At 43.3% G+C, this 20,900-nt stretch overlaps 1 long non-coding RNA gene across 1 annotated transcript; it reads left to right on the plus strand.

Annotated features, from left to right (window-relative positions):
- Nucleotides 1-766: 766 nt before the first annotated feature.
- On the plus strand, nucleotides 767-18,092 carry LOC129050795 (uncharacterized). The gene is made up of 2 exons (XR_008514589.1): nucleotides 767-1,401; nucleotides 17,474-18,092. It is a non-coding gene; the product is annotated as an uncharacterized LOC129050795 (long non-coding RNA).
- Nucleotides 18,093-20,900: the final 2,808 nt, after the last annotated feature.

Below are 20,900 nucleotides of genomic sequence, written 5' to 3' on the forward strand. Positions count from 1 at the left end.
GTGAAACCCGGTCTCTCTCCTGTGTGTGTGTGGCGGGGGGGGGGGCCGAGTTTCGCTCTTGCGAAACTCCAATCTAGCCCAGGCTAGAGTGCAGTAGTGGAGCGGTCTCTGCTTGCCACGGCCTCTGCCTCCCGGGTTTGGGTGGTTCTCCTGCCTCAGCCTCCCAAGTGGCTGGGATTGCAAGCATGAGTCACCATTCCTGGCTAATTTTGTATTTCTTTTTTTTTTGATAGAGACAGGGTTTCTCCTTGTTGGTCAGGCTGGTCTCAAACTTCCAACCTCAGGTGGTCTGCCTGCCTTGGCCTCCCAGAGTGCTTGGATTGCAGGCATGAGCCACCATGCCCTGCTAATTTTTTGTTGTTGTTGTTAGAGACGGGGTTTCTCCATGTTGGTCAGGCTGGTCTCAAACCCCCAACTTCAGGTGATCTGCCCGCCTCGACCTCCCGGGGTCTGGTGAGAGGTGACAACGTGCTAGTAGCCCTCGCTCACTCTCGGCGCTTCCTCTGCCTGGGTGTCTGCTCTGGCCGAGCTGGAGGAGCCCTTCGCCCGACACTGAGCTGTGGGGGCCCCTCTCTGGGGCTGGCCGAGGCCCCAGCCGGCTCCCTCTGCTAGGGAGGAGATGTGGAGGGAAGAGCACTGGCGGGAGCCCGGGCTGCGCTCGGCTGGGCTTGATCCAGGACAAGCTCCCTCTGGGCTGCTGGAGTGCTGGGCTAGGTGCCACAAAGTCCTGTGGTAAGTGCCATTGCGAGGTGAAGCGGCTGGGCTTCTGGGTCTGGTGGGGACCTGGATAACTTTTCTGTCGAGCCAAAGGTTTGTAAACGCACCAATCAGCACTCTGTGTTTAGCTAAAGGTTTGTAAATGCACCAATCAGCACTCTGTGTCTAGGTAATGGCTTGGAGAACTTTTGGGTTTAGCTAAAGGTTTGTAAACGCACCAATCAGCACTCTGCCAAAACAGACCAATCAGCAATCTGTAAAAACGGACCAATCGGCTCTCTGTAAAATGGACCAATCAGTAGGATGTGGGTGGGGCCAGATAAGGGAATAAAAGCAGGCCACCCAGTCAACAGCGGTAACCCTCTTGAGTCCCCTTCCGGGATGTGGAAGTCTGTTCTTTTATGCTCTTTGCCATAAATCTTGCTGCTTCTCCCTCTTTGGGTCCGCACCGCCTGTATGAGCTGTGACACTCACCGGGAAGGTCTGTGGCTTCACTCCTAAAGTCAGTGAGCCCAGGAACCCACCAGAAGGAAGAAACTCCTGACACATCTGAACATCTGAAGGAAGAAACTCCAGACACACCATCTTTAAGAACTGGTAACACTCACCACGAGGGTCCGCGGCTTCATTCTTGAAGTCAGCCAGACCAAGAACCTACCAATTCCGGACACACTGGGATTGCAGGTGAGTCACTGTACCAGGCCTAATTTATTAATCGGAAAGGAATAAATCAGCCTGGCCTGGTGGCTCACGCTTGTGATGCCAGGACTTTGGACGACCAGGCACGGAGGATCACTGGAGCCTAGGAGTTCCAGACTGGCCTGGGCAACATGGTGAAACCCGGTCTCTCTTTTTCTTTTTTTTTCTTTTTTGAGGTGGAGTTTCGCGCTTGTTGCCCAAGATGGAGTGCAGTGGCGCGGTCTCGGCTCACCACGGCCTCCGCCTCCCGGGTTTGGGTGGTTCTCCTGCCTCACCTTCTCCAGTGGCTGGGGGTTAAAGGCCTGAGCCACCATGCTCGGCTAATTTTGTATTTTATTTTATTTTATTTTTTGGTAGTGACGGAGGTTCTCCATGTTGGTTGGGCTGCTCTCTAGCTCTAGACCTCGTGATCCGCCCGCCTCGGCCTCCTGGGGTGCTGTGATTGCAGGCGTGAGCCACCGCGCCCCGCCCATTTATTAGTCGGAAAGGAATAGATCGGCCTGGCATGGTGGCTCATGCTTGTGATCCCAAGACTTTGGATGGCCGAGCGCGACGGATTGCTTGAGCCTAGGAGTTCCAGACCGGCCTGGGAAACATGGTGAAACTCGGTCTCTTTTTTCTTTTCTTTCTTTTTTTTTTTGTTTTTTGTTTTTTGTTTGAGACGGAGTTTCACTTTTGTTGCACAGGCTAGAGTGCAATGGCGCGATCTCGGGTCACCTCAACCTCCGCTTCCCGGGTTTAGGTGATTCTCCTGGCTCAGCCTCCGGAGTAGCTGGGATTACAGGCATGAGCCACCATAACCGGCTAATTTTGTTTTTTTTTTTTTTTTTTTTAGTAGAGACGGGGTTTCTCCATGTTGGTCGGGCTGGTCTGGAGCTCCCTACCTCAGGTGATCCGCCCGCCTCAGCCTCCCAAAGTGCTGGGATTGCAGGCGTGAGTCACGGGGCCTGGCCTGAAACCGGGTCTCTTAAGAGAAAAACAAAAACCACAAAGATTAGCTGGGCGTGGTGGGCTGCACAGGTAGTCCCAGCTACTCTGAAGGCTGATGGAGGAGGATTGCTTGAGCCCCGGGGGGTCGAGGTGGCCGTGAGCTATGATGGTGCTGCTGCAGTCCAGACTGGGCGACAGAGTGGGACTCTGTCTCAGGAAAAGGGAAAAGAAAAAAAGAAAGTGAATAAAATTGCTAAATCAAGGAAAAGCTTGACAGTGTATTATTGAGAGAAATACAGGCAAAGGTTAGCAGACACCAATGTTCACTTAGTGGGAACTGCAGTTGTTCCCCGGACAGGAGGCTGCTACTTTTCCAAAAGAAATCTATTATTGACTACCAATAAAAAAAAAATTATAGGTTTGTTGCAGCATACAAATAGCTAAACTTTGTGTAGCCATGACCCTATTCTAGCACTGCTCTAAGCCTTTTCCTGCTCTGAAATATCTACTATTGTTACCTCTTGTAGGGAAAACAGATTCCAGAGGTTGTTGTGGAAGGACCAGGGAAACTGACTATGAAATTGACTTATTGTAAGTTTCCGACTTAAAGGTTCTTCCTGCCCTGCTCCTTAGTTGCCACATTTTAGTTAACATACCTCTTAAAATACTGGTACTTTCTATATTTGGAGGGACTCCTCTTGCAATTCGAAGTTTTTTTTGTTTTGTTTTTTGTTTTTTGCACTAAGCATTTGGTCATAAGATCACCTGCATTTTATGTCAGTTTAAGTACCTCTTTAGACATTATTCAGTTAGGAATGTAAATAGGAGCTAGCATTGTGTGTAAAAGGAAAGAACAGCTGCTTACAACCACTTTTGTTTCATGATAAAAACATAAATCAATATGTTACTGGAAATGCAGGCTGGGCGGGGAGGGAAAATATGCAGAGAGAAAAGCCCCATCTCTGCTTGGAGTTCAGCACCGGGTCTCTTTTCCCTTCCACTTTCCTTGGCAAGGCTGCCACAGTGACAGAAGCACACAGGGCTGCCTTTTAGTGACACCTGCTGGGACAGACCTGGCAGAAGGGATTGCAGATTTGCATGTTTCCTGGCTGCCTCTGCTAGCCCCTGAGTCAGCAGTCCACTCCAATTCATGCTGAGGTTTGAAAAATTCCCCCTTCCCTTGGAGCAACCGTTTTCCAGCCTCCTCCTCATTCCTGAAGGAGAATGACCTACATGCCAGCATGGCAGATACCCAGAAATTTATAGAAGCTCCATAGTGAGCCTAAATCCTTAACGGGCTCAAACTGCCAACACCGAATGAAGAGAGAGGTTTTGCAGTAAAGCAGGAAGTCATTAAAATAATGAACTGGGTTTTGAGCTCCTTTCCCACTAATTTAATGGAAAGATTTATTGTCTTTACAATGTACAATGCCATCATCAGTTGAAAATAGAAGCCGAAAATGCATTTAAGCCTGGGTACACTGGCTCACACCTATAATCTCAACTCTTTGGGAGGCTGAAGCGGGGTGGTTCACCTGAGGTCGGGAGTTCGAGACCAGCCCAGCCAACATGATGAAACCCCATCTCTACTAAATACAAAAATTAGCTGGGCGTGGTGGCACACACCTGTAATCCCAGCTACTGGGGAGGCTGAAATAAATTCATAAATTCAGCAGCTGTGAGGTAATTGGCCCAATTGCTGTGCTGCTTTCACCACTTGAGGATGAACAGTGCACAGGAGAGTGCAGGTTTACAGGTCTCTGAATAGTGCCATCCAAAAATGGTGAACAACCACCCTGAAAAACAGCTTGGTGTTTTTTTTGTTTTGTTTTGTTTTTTCCACAAATTAGAAACGTGCTTAACTGTTTACCCACTAACTGCACTCCTGGCCACTTGCCCCAGAGAAATAAAAGTTGATATTCATGCAAAAACTTGTGCGTGAGTTTTCACAGAAGCTTTATTTTTAACAACCAAACTATAAACCCAAATGTCCTTCAACAGGTGGATGGCTAAACAAACCGTGGTACAGCCATACAATGGAATAGTACTTAGTAATAAAGAAGGAGTGAACTATTGAATGATTTGCAATGACCTCAAAGGAATTAAATTTTAAAAATCTAATCTCAGGCCGGGCGCAGTGGCTCACGCCTGAAATCCCAGTACTTTGGGAGGCTGAGGTGGGCGGATCACGAGGTCTGGAGTTCGAGATCATCCTGGCCAACATGGCGAAACCTCGCCTCTACTAAAAATACAAAAATTAGCCGGGTGTCGTGGCACCCACCTGTAGTTCCAGTACTTGGGAGGCTGAGGCAGGAGAATTGCTTGAACCTGGGAGGCGGAGATTGCCGTGAGCCCAGATTGTGCCACTGCACTCCAGCCTAGGCAATAGAGCGAGACTCCGTCTCAGAAAAAGAAAGGAGCTGAGAGTGCCTCCTGGGGGCACAAGGAAGGGACAGGCTGATAGCAAGGAGAGAAAGATTTCATCCTGTCTCAGGTAGACGACTTTACATTTTGAATGATGACTGAGGAATCAGTCCTACCAGCATGGTAGATTTAATCTCAGGAGCACAGAATTCAGCTGTGACCTGGAAGTCAGTCAAGCCAGGTGTTTAGCTTCATCAACTATTTAGTTGCTCAACTGTTCTCAGTTCTTGGGAGAGAAGAATGTTACTGCCCTCCTTAGCCTAAAACCTTAAGTGGCTTCTAATCACCTTTGGAATCAAGGCTGATATTTTCCCCAGGCCTTTGACTTCATCTCTACCCACATCTTGTGCCTTTTTCCTTTCACTTTTTACACTTAAACCACATTCACATTCATTTAACTCCCTGAACCAGCCATGCTTTTCCCTGATTCAGGGTCTTTGCATAATAAGCATGTTCCTCTACTGGAAACAAATCCTCCTCCCCTTCCTTTAGCTATAACTTCCAGATTCCTCCCCAGGGAAATGAAGGGCAAGAAAGAAAAACCTTTGTCCCCTCCTACCTACCCAATCACCCCCACCTCACTCCTTCTCTCTCTCTCCCTCTGTCTCTCCAACACACACGTGGTTAAGGTCTTCTGTGATGCACTCCTATAGCTCCCTGAAGTTTCGCTTTTATGATATGTCGTATTCACATTTGCCAATTCTTGTTCTAGGTCTGTTTTCCCCATGAGATCACAGCTGTATAAGGGCAGGGACCATGCTTGTCTCATTTACTACTATATCCTGTGTCTGGCAAAGTATTTGACATATAGTAGGCACTTACTAAACATTTGTTGAATGTTTTAATGGATGGACAGTAGGCTTTCTGGCTAAATGAATGAATAAATGACTAATCAGACTCCAAGAACCAAACCTCTTAAACTCTATCATTAATGTTCATGTCCTCTACTCAAGGCAATGCCCTCACCCGTGGCCTTTTTTTTTTTTTTTTAATCAGGGTCTCCCTGTGTTGCCCAGGCTGGAGTGCAGTGGTGTGATCATAGCTCACTGCAGACTTGAACCCCTGGGCTCAAGCAATCCTCTTGCCTCAGCCTCCCAAGTACCTGGGACCGCAAGCACGCACCAGAACGCTTGGCAAATTTTTAAAATTTTTTGTAGAGATGGGGTCTTGCAATGTCGCCCAGACTGGTTTCAACCTCCTGGACTTGGGTGATCCTCCCACCTCAGCCTCCCAATGTTTTGGGATTACAGGCATGAGCTACTGCACTGGCTACTCATGTCCTATTCATCCTTAACTTGATACATATTCCCAGACACTTTACTTACTCTGTTTGCAAGTAGCCCTCCCGACAATAAAAGATAGAAAAAAAAGTGTTACCAAGAGATCATATGGTGAGCCCAGTGAAAAGAAACATCTTACAGCTTGAATGCAAGAAGGAAGACAACAGTAGGTAAAAGTGTCTGTGTTAGGCCATTCGTGTGTTGCTGTAAAAAAAAAAAAACACCTGAGGCTGGGCAGAGTGGCTCATGCCTGTAATCCCAGCCCTTTGGGAGGCCAAGGCGGCAGATCACTTGAAGTCAGGAGTTCAAGACCAGTCTGGCCAACATGGTAAAACCCCATCTCTACTAAAAATACAAAAAAAATTAGCCAGGTGTGGTGATGCATGCCTGTAATCCCAGCTACTTGGCAGGCTGAGGCAGGAGAATCACTTGAATCCAGGAAGCAGAGGTTGCAGTGAGCCAAGATCGCACCACTGAACTCCAGCCTGGGTGACAGAGCGAGATTCTGTCTCAAAAAACAAAAAAACCAAAAAACAAAAAAACCTGAGACTGAATAAATTGTAAAAAGAGGTTTAGGGCAGGGTACGGTGGCTCACACCTGTAATCCCAGCACTTTGGGAGGCCTAGGCAGGTGGATCACCTGAGGTGAGGAGTTTGAGATCAGCATGACTAACATGGTGAAACCCTGTCTGTACAAAAAAAAAATACAAAAAAAAAAAAAATTAGCCAGCATGGTGGCAGGCACCTGTATTCCCAGCTACTTGGGAGGCTGAGGCAGGAGAATCACTTGAACCCAGGAGGTGGAGGTTGCAATGAGCTGAGATCGTGCCATTGCACTCCAGCCTGGGCAACAGAGCAAGACTCTGTCTCAAAAAAAAAAAAAAAAAAAAAAGAGGTTTAATTGGCTCACAGTTCTGCAGGCTGTACCAGTGCCAGAGGCGTTACAACCAGAGCAACTCCATCTTGAATAGGGGTTGGGTAAAATAAGGCTGAAACCTACTGGGCTGCATTCCCAGGAGGTGAGGCATTCTAAGTCACAGGATGAGATAGGTCAGCAGAAGATACAGGTCACAGAGACCTCGCTGATAAAACATGTTGCAGTAAAGAAGCCAGCCAAAACCCAACAAAACCAAGATGGCTATGAAAATAACCTTTGGTCGTCCTCACTGCTCATTATATGCTAATTATAATGTATTAACATGCTAAAGACACTCCCACCAGTGCCATGACAGTTTACAAATGCCACAGCAATGTCAGGAAGTTACCCTATATAGTCTAAAAAGGGGAGGAACCCTCAGTTCTGGGAATTGTCCACCCCTTTCCCAGAAAACTCATGAATAATCCACCCTTTGTTTAGCATATAATCTGGAAGTAACAATGAGTATAAGTAGCTAAACAGCCCACGCTGTTGCTTTGCCTGTGGAGAAGCCATTCTTTTCTTTTATTCCTTTACTTTCTTTTTTCCTTTTTTTTGCGGGGGACAGAGTCCTGCTGTGTCACCCAGGCTGGAGTGCAGTGGCCCCATCTCGGCTCACTGCAACCTCCACCTCCCAGGTTCAAGTGATTCTCCTGCCTCAGCCACCAGAGTAGCTGGGAGTACAGGCACCCGCCACCACAACTGGCTAATTTTTGTATTTTTAGTAGAGGTGGGGTTTCACCATGTTGGCCAGGCTGGTCTCAAACTCCTGACCTCAGGTGATCTGCCCGTCTCAGCCTCCCAAAGTGCTGGGATTACAGGCGTGAGCTACAGTGCCTGGCCTATTCCTTTACCTTCTTAATAAACCTGCTTTCACTTTACTCCATGGACTCTCCCCAAATTCTTTCTTGTGAGAGATCCTAACAATGGGTTATTTTAGGTAATTTGACTTAGACTGTGAAGTTTAAATTGTATGTCTAAAGGGATCAGAATCCCTTTCCTGTAACACAAGCATGGCGGTGTCTGCTAGGATTCTGGGGAGGCCTCGGGGAACTTAAGCATGGCAGAGGCGAAGTGCAAGCAGGCACATCACATTGCTAGAACAGGAGCAAGAGAGGGGGTGAGGAGCCACGTGCTTTTAATTGACCAGATCTCATGACAACACACTCACCATCTGCAGGACAGCACCAAGCCATGAGGGCTCCGACCTGATCAGACCTCACCTCCCACCCCTAACATTGGGGATTACATTAGACATGAGATTTGGGTGGGGACAAATATTCAGCTATATCAATGTCTAAAACCTCAGTGCTACAAAGCAGTTGAGGGTAGATAATACCATACCATAATACCACACCACTCCAACATCCTTGTAGGCACCATAAGGCAATAATTGTTTTTTGTTTTTGTGTTTGTTTGAGATGGAGTCTTGCTCTGTCACCAGGCTGGAATGCAGTGGTACGATCTTGGCTCACTCTAACCTCCGCCTTCTGGGTTCAAGCGATTCTCATGCCTCAGCCCCCTGAGTAGCTCGGACTACAGGCACGGGCCACCATGCCCAGCTAATTTTTGTATTTTTGGTAGAGACGGGGTTTCACCACAGGATGGTCTCTAACTTGACCTTGTGATCTGCCCGCCTCGGCCTCCCAAAGTGCTAGGATTACAGGCGTGAGCCACCTCACCTGGCCGTAATTGTTCTATTTGTTTGTTTGAGACAGTCTCGCTCCGTCTCCCAGGCTGGAGTGCAGTGACGCGATCTTGGCTCACTGCAACCTCCGCCTCCTGGGTTCAAGCGATTCTCCTTTCTCAGCCTCCAGAGTAGCTGGGATTACAGGCATGCGCCACCACACCCAGCTACTTTTTGTATTTTTAGTAGAGATGGGGTTTCGCCATGTTAGCCAGGCTGGTCTTGAACTCCTGACCTCAAGCGATCCACCCACCTTGACCTCCCAAAGTGTAGGATTATAGGTGTGAGCCACCGCACCCAGCCACAATAATTGTTTATAATGACACCAAGGGCTAAGAGGGCAGTTTTTATTTATTTATTTTTAATTTATTCCTGATTGCCTGCGTTTCCCTGTGTACGAAATTAACAGGTGCTGGCTTGATCGGAGTGCGGGGCCTGCTCAGCCTGCACCCACCAGGAACCCGCGCCGGCCTGTGAGCCCGCGCGCAGCCCCGGCTCCTGCCCACGCCTCTCCCTCCACACCTCCCCACCAGCAGAGGGAGCCGGCTCTTACCTCAGCCAGCCCCAGAGAGGGGCCCCCACAGGGCAGCGACAGGCTGAAGGCCTCCTTGAGTGCGGCCAGAGCGGACGCGGAGACCAAGGAGGCGTGGAGAGCGAGCAAGGGCTGCTAGCATGTTGTCACCTCCCATTATGATAGTAGAAGTCTGGATCCGTGACCTTGGGAAAAGCTGTTCACATCAAGGATGCCATCTTCCTTTGGGGAGAAATTTTGCTAGTTAGTTTTACCTTAAGGGTTCCAATGGGTGTATACTTCTAAGAGTGTGGAGGGACTCTTCTCAGTTGTAAGATTATGAACCCAGGGTTCAAGGTGTCAAAGTTTTGTTGCAATGTGGATAGCAAGGACAGCCTTTCTCTGATGTCCTCAGAAGATCCAGTCTTCAAGTTCTAGATTGTGAAGGGGTTGATTGTCCTCAGTGAACCATAAAAAATCTTTCTTTACCTGATGAAAATATACTGTGGCATAATAATTTTTATAACCTAAAATATGCATTAAAAATGACAACTGAATGAAATTCCTTAATAAATGTTTAAGTGACCCATCAGGTAGCCAAATGTACCTGAAGGTTTTATTGTCTTCCCAGGAATATGGAACCAAACATTGGTTTTAAACTATTTTTGCATTTTATAAGTCACCACGTGAATATATTTAACTGGGATTATTTTATTTTTTCCATCATGAGTCATGGAAGGCAGAACCCTCAATAACAAAAAGCTTTAAGGACTCAGGAAGGACAAGGCAGCCACCCTGGTTCTCCATGAATCCATGCTTAACATTCAACTTATGTCCTCTTGAATACCAGTTGTTTCCCCAAATTAGGTGCATAGCACTGATAACTAATGGGTTATTATAGGTAATTTGACTTAGACTGTGAAGTTTAAATTGTATGTCTAAACAATTTCAGTATCGGCTGGTTTAACATGAAAATCTGGAAAAGTATTTTCTTGGTATTTAATTTTTTTGTTCTATTTAGGTTAGCAGTTTTATACGAGGAAATTTGGTTATTTCTGTGGTGTACAATAACTTTATATAATAATAATTATAATTGATAGCATATACTTAGACATATAGAATTTTAGAAATTTCATACAATTTTGGAACATATGTTAATACCATTTACTAAAATATAACCTGAAGATTAAACATTATTTTTATTTTGACAAAGCTTCCCATGTAACCTAACATGTCAAACAATTCTGTTTACCTCTCTTTTGGATGCTTCAGGGGCCCTCTGTAGCATTCCAAAGTCAAAGGTTAGAAAAGACCATTTTGAAGCTGAAACTTGATTTTGGGAAGTGTATTAAGTATGATAAAGTTTTAAAACACTTGATATTATGAACAAGAATTCCAGGTCACCATAAGTCATTCATTTAGCCAAACTAATGACTCAAAAATTTTTAAAAGGCAAAAACTTTTACTCATTAATAAAGGGAAGGATTAGTTTTGCAAACAATCTGTCCTTTGCTTTCCCTTTTTTTTTTTTTTTTTTTGGGAAGAGCATTTAAAAGGCATTTAAAAGAGCATGTTATATTATCTTTTAATATAACATGAAAATCTTGTTCAAGAGAGAAAGACAAATTTCACATTTGCATTAGTGGACTATTAATGTCAACCCCAATTGTTAGTAAAATTGTATAGACAAATCTAGCCAATCTTAATCAGTTTGACCATAAGGTAAGATTTTCATAAACCTTTTATAACTCTTTACAAATTTTTGTTAAAGAGCAGATTAGTGCTTTAAGAAAACCTTGTTGTACTTTCATTTGGATGTTCAATTTATGGAAAAATCGAATAATACCATTTTAAATTTAGTCAATATTTTCACACATAGAATTTCTTTCTTTTCTTTCTTTCTTTTTTTTTGGGAGACAGAGTTTCACTCTTATCACCCAGGCTGCAGTACAGTGGAATCTCAGCTCAGCAACCTCTGCCTCCTGGGTCCAAGTGATTCTCCTGCCTCAGCCTCCTGAGTAGTTTGGACAACAGGTGTGCACCACCATGCCTAGCTAATTTTTGTATTTTTAGTAGAGACGGGGTTTCACCGTGTTGGCCAGGCTGTTTGTAAACTCCTGACCTCAAGTGATATGCCTGCCGTGGCCTCCCAAAGTGCTGGGATTACAGGCATGAGCCAACACACTCAGCCAGAATTTCCTTTACAAGGTTAATTTTTACAAATCTTCCACAACTTCTTTAAGCCTATAGCTTTATTTTATTTAAAGCAATCCTTTAACCCTCTAAACTAGGAAAAAATTTACATTCCCATGCCTTTTAATAATCTCTTACAAAAAACATTTTATTCTTCTCACACACCTTGCGTGTAAACCTATTTTTTTTTTTTTTTTTTGAGATAGGGTCTCACTCTTTCACCCAGGCTGGAGTGCAGTGGTGCGATCTTGACTCACTGTAACCTCCACCTCCTGGGTTCAAGAGATCCTCCTGCCTCAGCCTCCAGAGTGGCTTGGATTATAGGAGCCCATCACCACACTGGCTAATTTTTGTATTTTTAGTAGAGAGGGGATTTCAGCACGTTGGCCAGGCTGGTCTTGAACTCCTGACCTCAAGTGATCTTCCCACCTCAGCCTCCCAAAGTGCTTGGATTACAGATGTGAGCCACTGCACCTGGCCAACCTATACCTTTAGTAGTCTTAATTACATGTTATAATGGTAATTCTTAGCAACTTTCACTTTTGGTGCATAAATTTTTCTTCTATGAATCCTTTCACGACTTATACAGAACATCTGTGACATGCTTTGACTTTCTGACTTGTCCTAAATATCCCTCTTTTTAAACAACCAGTCATTTTACTTTAGGACAAGAATTTACCATACCAGATCCTTTCTTGTATAAAATTTATTTTCTTTATAACCTTCTTTGCATAGTTAGGGGGTATGGCTAATTTCATATATTCCCAGGCCTTATTTAGAATTTAATATCTCAAAATAAATTGAATTATTTTTTAAAGTTAAAGCAGTTTATGACCTTAAAGCATTTAGCACACCTAATATCTGATCTCCATAATTTAGACTAATGTCCTTATTTTATTAATAATCTTTAAAGCTATTTTTATTTCCTAAAGATTACTAAAGTTACATTAACTAAAAGGCATTAACATTTTTATTTTTCTTTTAAAACATTTAAGTGCTTATTTTTGCTTAAGCCAATTAATTAGCTTTTATATAAACATTACACACACAGTGCATATATAACTACACAGACAGAAGAAGATTGCTACAGTAGTTGTAAGTTTTTGTTTGCCAGTTTTTTAAGTTTTTTAATTGGTTATTGGCTTTAGGATGGAGTCCTTGGAAGAACAGAGCCCAGAAAGGGTCTCTAGTGCCTCCTGTTTTTCCCAAGGTGTCCCAAGCTGTTAGATCTTGAATATCTACTTTTAATTAAGCTGAATTTTAACCATAGCACTATTTAATAAAATTCTTTTAAAAATTTCTTATTACCTGACTTTAGCCAGACAAAATGGCCAGTATTTCTGGCTTTTAAACTTTACCAAAAGTAACCTCATAGTTGCTCTGAGATAGAAAAAATCAAGACAGTTTATGGAGGGGAAGAGAACTAAAAAATGGCAAAGGTCACCCAAATATGAATCAGAAAGTCTTATCCCATAAGCTAGGGATTGAACCAGGCCACTAATGTGAAAAGAGCCCTCCTGGGGGTCCCTAGAAACTCTACTTCAGATCCGACTTCTGGCACCATCTGATGAAAGAAAAACTTAAGCCAAATTAAATTTAAAGGTGTTTAATTCAGCAATGAATGCTTCATGAATCTGGCAGCCTCTGGAATCACAGCAGATTCAGAGACTCCAGCGAAGCCACATGGGGGAAGAAGATTTATAGGTAAAAAAAGGAAAATGATGCACGGAAATGGGAAGTGAGGTACAGAACAGCTGGATTGGTTACAGCTCGGCATTTGCCTTATTTAAACACAGTTTGGGCCAGGCGCCATGGCCATGCCTGTAATCCCAGCACTTTGGGAGGCTGAGGCGGGTGGATCATGAGGACAGGAGATAGAGACCATCCTGGCTAACATGGTGAAACCCCGTCTGTAATACAAATAAAAAAAAAATTAGCTGGGCGTGGTGGTGGGTGCCTGTAGTCCCAGCTACTCGGAAGGCTGAGGCAGGAGATTGGCGTAAACCCGGGAGGTGGAGCTTGCAGTGAGCCGAGATCGCACCACTGCACTCAACAGTTTGAACACTGAGCAGTGTATGAATGATTGAAGTACAGCTGCTGGGATTAGCCAAGACTCAGCTGTTGTTACAGGCACATACTCCTAAATTAGGTTTTCAGTCTTGTCTATCTATTAGTCCAGTTTGCAGTTTGTCCGCAACGACTCAGATATAGAAGTACGGAGTCCTTGTCAGGCCATATTTGGTTCGCTTTAACAAACTACAGTTTATGCTGGTAGCAACCCATCTTTTAAAAAATATATTTGTGGGAGACACATTAAAAAAAAATTGCAAACACAGTTGAAGGCATAGTTTTAATAATAGTTATCTGATAACTCAATCTGAGAGAGAATAACATACAGTTTCATGGTCACAGGGAATGAATTTAAATTTCATGTTGAGTGGGAATGCCAAAAGATAGAGCCACTTTGAAAAAAAAAAAAGTCTGGGGCCAAGCGTGATGTCTCATGCCCGTAGTCCCAGTGCTTTGGGAGGCTGAGGTGAGCAGATCACTTAAGGTCAGGAGTTTAAGACCAGCCTAGCCAACATGGTGAAACCCCGTCTCTACTAAAAATACAAAAAATTAGCCAGATTTGATAGCACACACCTGTAATCCCAGCTACTTGGGAGGCTGAGGCATGGGAATCACTTGAACCCGGAAGGCAGAGGTTGCAGTGACCCGAGATCATGCCACTGCACTCCAGCCTGGGTGACAGAGCAAGACTCTGTCTCAAAAAAAAAGTTTGGCAGTTTTTAAAAAAAGTTTGACATACACTTACCATACAACATGGCAATACTACTCTGTTTTAGTCTTCTTGGCCTGCCACAATAAAATACCATAGACTGGGTGGCTTAAAAAGACATTGTTTTTTCACAGATCTGGAGGTTGGAAAGTCCAAGATTAAGGTGCCAGCCTGGTTTGGTTTCTGGGGAGGCCTCTCTTCTTGCCTTCTCACTGTGCCCTCACATGGCCCTTCCTCTGCACGCGTGTGGAGAAAGAATGAGTTATCACTCTCTTCTTCTTAAAAAGCCACAAATCGGCCAGGTGCGGTGGCTCACACCTGTAATCCCAGAACTTTGGGAGGCCACAGTGGGCGGATCACCTGAGGTCCAGAGTTCAAGACCAGCCTGACTAATATGGTGAAACTCCATTTCTACTAAAAATATAAAAATTAGCCGGACGTGGTGGCACATGCCTGTAATCCCAGCTACTCGGGAAGCCGAGTATTAGAGACGGGGTTTGACGGGTTAGCCAGGATGGTTTTGATCTCCTGACCTCGTGATCCACCCTCCTCAGCCTCCCAAAGTGTTGGGATTACAGGCGTGAGCCACCGTGCCCAGCCAGAAGAGGTTTACTATTAAGGAGCACTAGAAAACTCTTAGGGTGATGAAAATGTTCAATATGTTGATTGTGGTGGTTGTTCCATGACTATATATATTTGTCAACATTCATAAAACTTTGGGTGAATTTTACTGCATAGGAACAATAACTCAATTAAGCTGACAAAAGATAAACAGAAGGAGACTTGAAAAAATTAATTTGAACATACATTTTTGCTGAAGGGAAATCTGAAAGAAGTCAATACATAACTTTGAAACCCAAAATATGTTAAAATTTTGCTGAAATAGAATGAGAATATGAATTAAAGGAGAAAAAGGAATGACATAAAATTTCTAATTATTAAATAAAAGTTTTGTTGATGTATCTTAAAATGGATAATAGTATTAAACTGTTGTGATATTTAGAGTCCATTAGATATATTTAAAGTTTAGGATCAGTTTTGTTTTAGGTTTATAGTTACAATGCTGGATATTGCATCCTTTGCACCTAATTAAACCTTTAATGAAAAATTTTAGATGTTAAAATATGCCAGGAGGTAATTCCATTAGGGAAACATGACCAAAAAGTTTGTAGACCACTTGTTTTATCATATAAAATGTTTATGTGAGGTTTCACAATTAAGCCATATATTTTAAGGTGATATATACAGTCAGCCCTCCATATCTGCAGGTTGCACAACCACAGATTCAACCAATCATGGACCAAAAATATTTGGAAAAAAATTAAATACAATTAAAATATAAAATACAAGCTGGGTGTGGAAGTTCATGCCTGTAATCCTAGCACTTTGGGAGGCCGAGGCAGGCAATCACTGGATCTCAGGGTTTGAGACAATCCTGGCCAACATGGTGAAACCCTATCACTACTAAAAATACACTGGGCTTGGTGGTGGGTGCCTGTAGTCCCAGCTACTTGGGAGGCTGAGGCAGGATAATCGCTTGAACCCAGGAGGCGAAGGTTGCAGTGAGCGGAGATCGCACCATTGCACTCCAGCCTGGGTGACAGAGTAAGACTCTGTCTCAAAAAAAATAAAATGCAAATAAAAAAATACAGCATAACAACTATTTACACAGCAGGTATTACAAGTAATCTAGAAATGATTTAAAGTACATGGGAGGATGTGAGTAGGTTATATGCAAATACTATGCTATTTTATATAAGACTTGAGCAACCTTGGATTTTGGTATCCTTAGGGTCCTGGAACCAATCTCCCACAGATAACAGGGATGTCTTTATAATGTAAAGGAAAAATTTATTTTTAGATGACTGACACATACGTTCTTTGACATTCTGTTGTGCTATCAGATCACAACATGAGTAAGAATTTTACATCCACAAAATCTGAGGCTTCAATAAGAACAAGATATATCTTGATTATAATCAGTCACTTATTCGACAAGTATTATGGAGAGTCAACTCCATGTTTGGCCCCATATTTGGCACTGAAGTTATAGCCCAGAACCAAACAGCCACTTCTCATAATCTCATAGCACTTAAAGCATAGGGAAGAAAATAGACATGAAACAGTCAAACATGTAAATAATTTATTATGGTTATAATAAGTGTCATGAGAATATTCAATAGAAATAACAGAGAGACATTTAAGGTTGTACCTGACTGTTGGAAAAGGGTGCCTGAAAAAGGGGTGGGGGAAGTGTGGGAGGGCAATTTTCAGTGAGGATGAAGGGGCAAGAGGGAGGGAACTCATGGTATGGAAGGGGTAGACTCTGTGCCAAGAGCAGCAAGGAAACCAGCTAAGTAGGGGAAGACATGGTCAGATTTGTGTATTAAGATAGCCATTCCTGCTTCTGGGAGGACAAGGAGGTAAGATAAGGGAAAGAAGTGTTGGGTAAGCATAGTCTAGGATTCTTATTTTGAAACCATCTTGCAAAAATTATGACAGTGAGAAAATGACGACAGTGAAAGAGATCTGACCTAACCATCTCATCTTTTCTTTAAACTCCAAACTGCCCTTGTTCATTCCTGGGCATAGGCCGAGCTAACTGTAAGAGGGATTTAGTTTATAGTTTTATTTGAAACAAAAATAATTACAGCTCTTTCCTGAAACAAACCCCCTCCTTGCCTGGAAACGAGACTGCCTTTGTAGAACTAACAAATTAGCCACAAGATTAGAAATTACAATTTAGGGTCTTGCAGCCAGAGGCTATACAAGATTCCTAACCTCCCCAATTGCTCTTAGGGATAACATAACTATTGTAAAACCTAAGATTGGTGTTTGAGATATTTTTAGACCCTGCATTCTGATGGAGCAGCTGGCACTAACCAGATGGGTAATCTGGCTCCACCAGTTCTGCAATCCCACCCAGGAACAGAAGACAGCAGAAGGAACCTGCTTAGACTCCCTGTGATTTCATCCCCAACTCCACCAGTGTTCCCACTCCCTAGACCCCTGCCCAGCAAATTATCCTTAAAAAACCCTGGTCTCCAAATTTTCAAGGAGACTGATTTGAGTCATACAACTCTGGTCTCCCATTTAGCTGGCTGTGCATGTATTAAACTCTTTCTCTAATGCAATTAATTCCCCTATCTTGATAAATCGGCTCTGTCTGGGCAGCAGGCCAGAAAAACTCACTGGACAGTTACAATTTCAACTGCTAGCATCTTGCTCAAAAACTAAGACAGAATCAGTTAACCTCCACGATCAAAAATAGCTGTGACTTAAAATCTCTTTCTTTGAAGGAACATTAATGTCAAACATCATTTTTTTTGTCCCACAGATTTCAGTTGGGCAGGGCTCAGTGGGAAGGTTCATCTCTGTTGTATACAGTATCAGCTGGGACAATTTGACTGAAGGCTGGAGGATCTGCTTCGGCTTCCAAACTGGCTTATTCAACACAGCTGAGGGCCAGAGGCCTTGGGTCCTATCCACGTGGTGATAACTGCAGAATTCTTGGCACATAAAGACTTCTTCCAAACCTCTGCACTTAAGAGAGGACCATATCTCATGAGCAAAAGAAAAGAAAAAGAGAGAGAGAGAGAGGATCAAATTTTTGCATTGTTTCTGGGAGCTTAGGGTCAATTCTCTGGAATGATCCTGGGCTCCCTGCCCCCACCCTCCCATTGAAATCATCAGGAAGAATAGGGGTTCTGTCTTCCAGTCTGTGTAGGGGACAGCAGCCTGACTTTCATAGTTGCTGGCTAGTAGACACAATTAGCCTAATGACATTAACATTGACCCACCTTTTGTAATTTTTTACTCAAGCTCTGCTCTCTCCCCCTCCTCCTTTACTCTTTCTTTAAAAGGCCCAGTCACATCTAAAAAAATTGGAATGAAGCTCAGCTCTTCCCCTGCTGTCTGTCAGTAGTTACTGAGTAAAATCTGTTTTTCACACTTTAGCTAATGTTCGGCTTTGTTTATCTTTGACAATAGGTGACCTGGTCTTTCCCACAGTATGTTGGCTGGGTACAAAGAGTGAATGAAGGAATGACTGAAAGAATGAGAGACAGAGAGAGCACATGTGCCAGTCAGGTGAAAGACCGCTTGCATTTTATGACTAAGCTTCGTAAGTCAAATAATAACCTCAAGGAAATTTAACTTCCCCATATTAGAGGCATCCAAACCAGAGTGACTCCATCTTGAGTGACGGCTAGGAAAAATGGGGCTGGGACTGGCCGGGCTGCATTCCCAGAAAGTTAGGTATTCCTAGCCTCTAGATGTTTATAGTTGAGGGAACACATTGATAACATTTACTAAACAGACCCAGACTTAGGAGTGTCCTGATATCCTGATATCTTGAGAACAGAAGCATTCCTAATTTTGCTTTAAAGATAATATCAATTCTTGCCAAATATAGTAATTAGGAAGATTAATCCTTTATCACAAACCCTTGTAGCAGAGCACATCTCCTCATGATCTTTTTAAATCCTATATATAAACAAGTATTGTACCTAGGGTGGATGAATTCCTCCTCCTACTTTCGGGAATGTCCTACTCTCTATGGAGTAACTGTTCTCTCATCACTTTACTTTATTAATAAACTTGCTTTTGCTTTGCACTGTGGACTCGCCCTGAATTCTTTCTTACATGAGATCCAAGAACCCACTCTTGGGGTCTGGATCGGGACCTCTTTCAAGTAACACTCACACCTCCATCCCACTCCACCCCCAACCCAAAAGGCTTTGAAAACTGGTATTAACAAGCAAAGGATATTTTAATAAAATACATATTTGATGGTTTATTGCCACCAATTTTGCTTACATTGCAATAATTACTTAAATTACATTAACTTTTACTAAAAACAGTAAAGATAATTTCACATTGTTTAAGTTAAACAGTTTGAAGTTAAACTTTAATTGTTAAAACAATTTAAGTTTTTGTCTTAGTTGCTAAAAGAAAAACTTTGGACAAGTTAACAGTTTAAGCAAAGAACAATTCATGAATTGGGCAGCACTTAAAACAAGAAGATATTCAGAGCGCTTCACCCTGCAGGTAAGCAGTAAGCTTTAATAGAAAAGTAAAACAATTACTTGATTGGCTATAGCTGGGTGTTTGCCTTGTTTGGGTGTGAGGGCTGGGCCCAGTGGCTCATGCCTGTAATCCCAGCACTTTGGAAGGCTGAGGTGGTTGGATCATTTGAGGTCAGGAGTTCAAGACCAGCCTGGCCAATGTGCTGAAACCCCCCTCTACTAAAAATACAAAAATTAGCTGGTGTGGTGGTTGGCTCCTGTAATCCCAGCCACTCTGGAGGCTGAGGCAGGAGAATCGCTTGAACCCGGGAGGCAGAGGTTGCAGTAAGCCAAGATTGCATCATTGCACTCCAGCCTGCGCGACAAGGCAAGACTCTGTCACCAAAAAAAAAAAAAAAAAGGAAAATCCCTAATTAGAGGTTAGTTGGCAGTTTCTGATTGGTTAAGCTTAAGTTTTGTTTTACTGTTGTCTTACTGTTTACACTGAATTCTGGTTTGCTTACATATAAGCTCCAGCTACAGAGACAGACGATATCAGGCTCATGGCCTCTTTATTTGCTTTGACATAGTAAAGTGTTGATAATGATTTCCAAAGGAAGAAATATCATTATTTTAAAATCAATATCCCCTGTGTATATACAGGTAAAATACTAAGATTTTAATACACTTATTATTTATTAATTTATTTATTTATTGAGATGGAGTTGCTCTGTCACCCAGGCTGGAGTGCAGTGGCATGATCCCGGCTAACTGCAGCCTTTGCCTCCTGGGTTCCAGCAATTCTCCTGCCTCAGCCTCCTGAGTAGCTGGGATTACTGGCACCAGCCACCACTCCTGGCTAATTTTTTGTATTTTTAGTAGAAATGGGGTTTCACCATGTTTGCCAGGCTGGTCTTAAACTCCTAACCTTAAGTGATCTGCCCGCCTTGGCCTCCCAAAGTGTAGGGATTACAGGTATGAGCCACCGCCCCTTGCCAAATTATTTATTATTATTTTTTTGAGACAGGGTCTCACTCTGTTGCCCAAGCTGTAGTGGCATGGTCACAGTTCACTGCAGCCTCCCCAGGCTTAGGCGTTCCTCCCACCTCAGTCTCCCAAGTAGCTAGGACTACAGGCGTGTACCACCACTCTGGGTTAATTTTTCTATTTTTTGTAGAGACAGGGTTTCACCATGTCGCCCAGGCTGGTCTTGAACTCCTGTACTGAAGCAGTCCTCCCACCTTGGCCTCCCAAAGTGCTGGGTTTACAGGTGTGATCCACAACGCCCAGCCTATATACTTAAGATACTTCTAAACCATTTGTGTTCAACTTCTGTTCTTGCCCCATAGTCACCTTGAGACTCATCACTTAGCCAACTCCAAAAGCATTGCTGATTACTGTGAATTTTACTAAGGTTTTCTTAAGACGGTTTCATTGTCTCAAAATTGTTCCTGAAATATCCTGTTACCTGTCTACCTGATTTTCTCCTGTCTTCAGGGTTCCATTTCCTGTCCTCCTGCCTGTCATTATACCTTCCATAAGCCCCTGCTTTTGTCCCAGCACTTTTCCCTCTGTCAGTTTACATACCCCACCAAGCAAAACAAAAATAGCAAAACAGTAATGCCTTCTCAATCCTCAAATTGCTCAATCCTCAGATTGCTCCTCAATCTGGAAAATGTTTTATATCAAGCCCATTTATAAATCAAGGATTGGCAATTTTAAAAATTAAAATAAAGGAGAATTGGAAATAAAATGAAT

Source organism: Pongo abelii, chromosome 18 (assembly GCF_028885655.2).
Source record: "Pongo abelii isolate AG06213 chromosome 18, NHGRI_mPonAbe1-v2.0_pri, whole genome shotgun sequence".
NCBI lineage: Eukaryota > Metazoa > Chordata > Mammalia > Primates > Hominidae > Pongo > Pongo abelii.